Below are 7,072 nucleotides of genomic sequence, written 5' to 3'. Positions count from 1 at the left end.
AAACTGTGAAGCGCAAACTTAAGTCCAGTATCCCATTGTCCAGTGTATCCCAGTCTGTTCCACCTGCAGTGGCCTCAACAAGTGCAGGGCAGATGGCTGAATCAGCGAGACCTGATAAAAGGAGGAGAAAACCTCAAACAAAGCGAAGGCCATGTAAGAAGAAGCTCAAGAAGAAGGCGCGTCAGAAGGATCCTCCTGGGCTGAAACGAAAAGTAGATAATGGCAAAAATCCCTCAACTGAAAAAGACCTGGAATCTTTATCCGCATCTGTGCAAGGTGACAAGATTGTCATTGCGACAGTCAAAGGCAGACCAAAGAAGGAATGCAAGGCAGTGAAGAAAGTCCTGGAATTGGCCACATCATTTGAGCAAGAGAACATGGAAGCGGCCCTCAATGAATCTGTCTCACGTTCAGGAACTAATATAAAAAACGATTCAATCCTCGCAGATGGCACAATAGTGAACTCTGTTGAGCAGAAACAAGACATTGTGTTACGGGATTCCACAGATGGAACCAACAAAGGTCCCGCCTCACAAATTGCGAATAATTCTCCTGATGTCACTGTTGAAGAATTGAAAGAGCTGTGTAAGACTTCACTCACTAAACCACCAACCAAAGTGGCAGGTGTGAGGAAGAGATTCAGGAGAAACAGAACAGGATGGGATACAAGGACGAAATCCAAGCGACGTCTCAGCAAAGCGAACAACTTAAATACAGTAGATGTGCTGACTCAGTCTGCCCTTGACAACCCGGAGTTATCATTCAGCTCCAGTCTCTGTAATTCTATGCTAGATGAGACCATTATAAATATAGAATTAAAGGATCAGGTAGGGCAAAGTAACAAGGATGTACTAGGTGACCAAAAGAAGACTCTTAGGAATGTCAGACAACAGACTTTGGGCAAAAAATATGGAGCTCAAGGTGTGAACGGAAGTCCAAAGAGAGTTCATGAAGAGAGAGAGGCCATCTGTGCAATGTCATCAGCTAACACTGATTTGCTGCATTCAGATGTGAAACCAAGGAAACCCATATGGTGCTCTTTCTGCGGGCGCTCATTTAGACACATCTCAGCGTACACTGTTCACAGGCGTATTCACACAGGGGAGAAGCCCTACAGGTGTGTGAAATGTGGCAAACGATTTGCCCAGCTCTCCAAACTCCATCTGCACTCAAACAGCCACAAACAACCTGAGCCTATCCAGTGTCCATGTTGTAGCCTAATGTTTCCAAACAAAGATGAGTTTATTGCTCATTTCAAGACTCACATGAAAGGCATTAAGAAGAAGCCTAGTCCGATCAAATACAAGAGAGATGGAAGAAAAATTCTGTCTCAGCCACATGCGGATTGCATTGATCCCTCAGCCCCCCTCAACACCAGCACACCCCTCAGATGCCTCTCTTGTTTTAAAGAGTTTGTGAACAATGACACGTTGAAAATACACAGGCTGCAAACAAACTGCGGAAGTTTCACGCCTTACACCCACAATGTCTCTGAGATGAAGTTTAACAAGTCATCAAGTTTCAATATTCACGAAAGATTACACTGGCCCGTAAAACCATACGCTTGCTCTGTTTGTGGTAAAGGCTTTGATCAGCTCAAGGGGCTGGGAATCCACTCTCGTGTGCACTCGAGAGAGAAGCCTTTCTTCTGTGCCCACTGTGATCAAACCTTCAGCAGCTTTGCATCCCTGCACACGCATCAAACCTCCTATGTCTGCTCGGAGAAATCCGAAGCGGGTGGAAGTAAAGTCAACATGGAGGGTTTCCTGGTGGAGCAAGGGGTTGATGGACAGATAAACACCCCCATGTATTTCAAATGTCAGATTTGCAAACAACTGCACCGTCACTGGTGTCAATATGTACTTCATCTGCGAACGCACACCGAAACCCAACCATTTCTGTGTGAGACTTGTGGACAACAGTATAATCAGGTCCCTGAAATGTGTGTACATTGCCAGGTTTGCTGTAAAAAGAGTGGAGAGGAAAGGGCTTGTAAAGCGTCTTTGTCTGAGGTCTGGCAGGAACCTCCATCTTTGCAGAATCAGACACCCGAACCTTATCCTGCGTTTCCCTCCAGTGGCTATAAGGAAGTGCCATCCCCAGGTTCCACCTCTGTGATAAGCTGTGGATCTGAACATCAGGAGAAACAACCAGCTAAATATCGCTCTTATTTACCAATCAGGGCCACGTGCGGCAGATACTTGTGTGCACGATGTGGAAAGTCTTTTAACCAGTGGAACAAGCTCTGGCTACATCAGAAACTACACAGACAGAAAGGCAGCTGCTTCCCGTGCACTCAGTGCCGTTTAGAGTTTCGCTTCTTTGGCTCCTATAGGGACCACATGCAGGAACATGCAGCCCAGAGACCCTTTTCCTGTACCTTGTGTCCAAAAGCTTTTGTCGTTGAAGTGGATCTCAATGCCCATCTTTGTGAGTGTCACGAGCCACGTGAAAGCCTAAGATGTGACACATGTGGAAAAGGTTTCAAAAGTTCTAGAAACTTGGAAAAACACAGTGTGCTACACAAAGGAGCTAGCTCGCATTACTGTCTCCCATGTAATATGTCCTTTTCTAGTACCTGTGCCTTACAAGACCACCTGAAGACCCATAAAGCCCGTCCTGATATCCCTCTTCCTGTAGGTCCTGTAGAACCCTTCCTATTTCCTTATCACTGTAGAAAATGTAAAGCCAGATTCACAAGCACAGATTTGCTCCAGGCTCATCAAGTCTTCCATTTCGGTGCAGTAAGCGATGCAGCTGATCCAGTGTCTACCTCTCTTTGCTCCATACTCTCAAAAACAGTTAGACAGGACGTCATACCTGTGTCTTCTCAACAAAAACAGACTCTTCCTGTCACTAAGAGAAAGAACCTGTTCAGGTATCCCCACCCAGACCGTCTGTATGTTGTTCCTATCATGTCCTCAGAGCCACCTGTCATTATTTCAGACACAGAAGAAGATCCCCAAGTTGTCCTAACTAGCCCCTCAACTCACAATTCCCCAATCAACAATGCATTAGCCTCTGTGCACGAAGGTCACACCAATTCAAACGATGCCAGTATGGAAGTAAGCACCCCACGGCTACCTGAGTCCACACTTTCCCCAGTGGACCTCATTAGTGACATTGAAACTATTCAGTGTACGCCAGCATCCCAAAAAGACACTTCAGACATGTCAGTACATGAACATCCCTCAGTTCACAGCCCTCCTTTGCTCTCTACCCTGGGTAAAGACTCGGAACAGAACGTACTACCTCAAAGCAAGGAAATCTCTAGTGACATAGAGGCTGATGATGAGGGTGAAGAAGATGATGATGATGATCTCATTGAAGCCTCAACAATTGTTATACCAAGGAACAAAGAGCAGGGGGGCGATGGCTTTGAGTGTGTAGAATGTCTGTCTTTTTTCACCGATGTTTCAGAACTGCATGAGCATTACGTCCACCATGCCAGGAGAGTCTAATGAAAATAAAGGGTTTGATCTGTTCTATATGAATCCATAATACATATGATGTAAAACTATAATTTTTTGGGGTGGGTGAAAGCTTGGTAGATATATAGGTAGCTGTTTCTGTAGCCCAAAAGAAAGTGTGATAGTTCTTACCTACCAAATAATTATATTTTACATTGTGCGCATGGTGGATTGATGGAAAACATATTGAATACATTTTGAGTAATTTTAAAAGACCAATGTATATAATTGTTTTCTGATGTTATTTCACACACACTTTGAGTGCCTAGCTTTCTCCTTGTTACTCTTGATTGTCAGAATCGCTATTTAACACTTAGATGTTTTTTCTCTTAGATGCTAATAATATTTGAGCTCTTATGGGGAACCTGCTTTCTACCTGTTGTCTTGGTATACATAACAATTGTGCCTTTGATTAAACTAACAACTCTCAGATACTGTAATTAACCTCATGTTTTGCTGCTGATTTAAAACATTTGTCCTCTGCCATAGAATATATTCATATACATATAAATAGATAAACACTGCTTAAAAACATTAGGTTTTTAACACTAAATATTGTTTTAATGATCGCTCACTCAGTCAATGTCCATCCACAGAGCCAGTGGTTTGGTCATCTCTATATTTTTAGATTCATGAAAGTTTGTTTAAAGAATTGTTTATAGCAAGTCATATGTCAATTTGGAATGTCATACAATCTGGACAGGTAATGACTGAAACAATTAAACTGCTTGAATCTTTGGACACTGTATGTATGGCAATATATTTCGAAAGTAACGTGGTCCATAGAAAAGTTAACTATGTCTTCATATTTGTCAGTTTGATGTCATTTTCTTTGAAAACCATGTTCTCCTTTTTTGATTACAGAGTTGTTTACATTAAACGTGTATAGTATATCAACAGAATTTCACTGGCTCATGATTTTTCTTCATAATCTTTCCTTCATAAAGTTATCTACCATGCACCTCAGTCATGACTGACGTCAACAAACCACTTTACATAGGCTTTCATTTTCCTTGAATATTAAGATTTTTAGATAAATATAATGTCAAGCAGTAATACTCTTACACATTTGTGTGAAACAGCAGCTGGCCTTTAATATGGTGCCTTATGGAGAAGATGACAGGGAGATATGAACAGTTGGATTTGTTTTTGCTGATACAACCAATTGGTACAACCAGTTGAGCATTTCAAGAGTGTAATGATTGGTTTTTCAAGTGTAAACTCTTGTTTTAACAGTCAAAACCCAAGCAGTGAGTGAACTAGTTCTCAGCCTGTGATGGTAATTTACATGGTGTCCATGACAGTCTCCACCTACTCCTGGATCATGGTGGTGTAGGGGCTGATCCAGCTGCGGAGCTCCTCTAGCTTCCCCTCTAGGGTCGTGCGCAGGTTGTCTAAGGTGTTCTCCAGTTGATCACGGATGTCATCAGCCCGGGTCTGCAGCTTGTCCCTCACCTCCTCGGCCTGGGTCTTCAGCAGCTGGTTGAGGGTGGTAATCTTCTCCTCGGCGCGCTCACGCACCTGGTTCAGGTACGGCTCGATGCGCTGCTTCACAGACTCCATGTTCTGGCTGGTCCTGAACTGATACTCCTCCAAATAGTAGGCCACTTTTCTGAAGAGAAAACCAGACAGAAGTACAGTACACTTAAAATACAGTAAGATATACGGTAGTGTTACAAATGTCTTGCAACCTCCTATTGTGTATCTTATGATTCTATTCATCATCACATGACTTTTCAGGGTGCAGGGTGTATACTGTTATGACTGAAATAAGTAGGCTATGATAAGCCACGAATAACCTAATATCAGGCAAAAGCAAACACATACACATTTCCCTAAATAACCTAGAACAAGTATTCAATCAAGCTAAGTGTAACAACTACTGTATATATCACATTGTAAGCCAAACAATCCACAATATTTCTGAAGACTGCTTTATAGTAATTAGGGTAAAGTCCCACTTACTTTGGCAATAAAAAAAAATCCCTGCCTTCCCTCCGCCAGTCCAGCTCCCCTCTAGGCTAGTTAACTCACTTGCATATTTCCTCGGTATCCTTCCTCAGGCGCTTCGTCACCTTGCGGCTGTAGGCGTTGACCCTGTTTATGACGTCATCGGTGTTCTGCCTCACCATGGTCTGGAGCTCCTGGGCGTACTGAGTGGTGCTCTCTCTGACCTCGGCCATGTGAGTGCTCAGCTTGTCCCTCAGCAGCTGCAGGTCCTTGCCCAGCCGCTCGGCGGTGTCCTGAGTGTAGGGACCCAGTTTGGTCTCCATGTCATCCTTGTACATTTTCAGTTCTTCCATGATGTCTGTGATCAGAGTGCTGTAAGGAGAAACATAATTTTAAGGGTTTGTTTCATGTTTAGAGATATATATGTGAGTTAAGATCTTCAGATTGGGCAAGAGTTGCTCATTTAGACCACATAATGGTATGGACAGTGAAGATATTTAGACCTTATGATAATGTGGAACAACCATGTCTCACCCTTCTGCAATGAGAAGATTCCACAGAGTGGTATGTTTCATCTATGTGTAGAATGTGTGCTACATAATGACTGTAATTTACCCCTTGTGATTCAGCCCGATGTAAACATGCTCTTCTATTATTTGAACAGGTTAGGGCTGGGACTCCTCCTCCCTCCACATGTGAATGCAGATTCATGATATGGATTCAGACCACGTGCATTCTCAGTCTCACAGACAAAAACTCACTCCAGTTCTCTACTGAGCTGGGAGCTTCTTAAGATCTCGATCATGTCAAAGGCCTTGGAGTTCAGGTCAGTGACATAGTCCTTGAGCTGGTCGACAGTTGTCTCCCAGGACATTTTGCCCTCATCTTGAGGCACTACCCATGCATGGCAATCTATGGGGGCAGAGAGGAGCAACAGATTGTTAGTCAAAGCTGGTATTTTTCTTGCTGAGAATTCCTACCTTTTCATTCGTTCAGTTGGTTGATAATTGTAAACAATAGAGGAAAACAGTTTGTCAGTGAAATCTCACGAATTAAGTCAAACCTGAGATGATTGCCAGAGCAAGGATCACTGCAACAGCCTTCATGATGATCTTCTGTGGCCACAAAATGAGAAGTTCACATGAAACTAAAACATCAGTGTCATTACGTTATGGCACACATAACTTCCTCTTCTTCTTCTTCTACTTCTTCTTCTTCTTCTTCTTATTATGCCTATTATTAACGATAACAATAATAATAATCATAATAATAATCATAATCACAATCATAATCATAATAAACTATATGTATAGCACCTTTCATGCAGCTCAAAGTGCTTTACAACAAAGAAAATACAGGCATGGAGTGCATTCACATTAAAACAGGGAAAATAGATGGAAGATAAAACACAATTTAAAAAAAGTTAAAAATAAAGTTAGAAATCAAGTAAGATATAACATCTTAAATGTCTTTCTGAGATAGAAATAGTTAGCAAATGTCAATATACAAATTTGACAGACTAATTTGACATCAGTATTCCACTTGGTTGATAGCTTGAAGTATATAAAATGTACTGTATATTAGCCAGAGACTAACCTCAGATATCCTCCTTAGCAGTGTGGCGTAGACAAGGACTGAGACATTGATTTCTT

This window comes from Borostomias antarcticus (assembly GCF_949987555.1).
Source record: "Borostomias antarcticus genome assembly, chromosome: 21".
NCBI classification, from domain to species: domain Eukaryota; kingdom Metazoa; phylum Chordata; class Actinopteri; order Stomiiformes; family Stomiidae; genus Borostomias; species Borostomias antarcticus.
The sequence above is the reverse complement of the archived record's forward strand: the minus strand, read 5'-3'. Positions refer to the sequence as shown.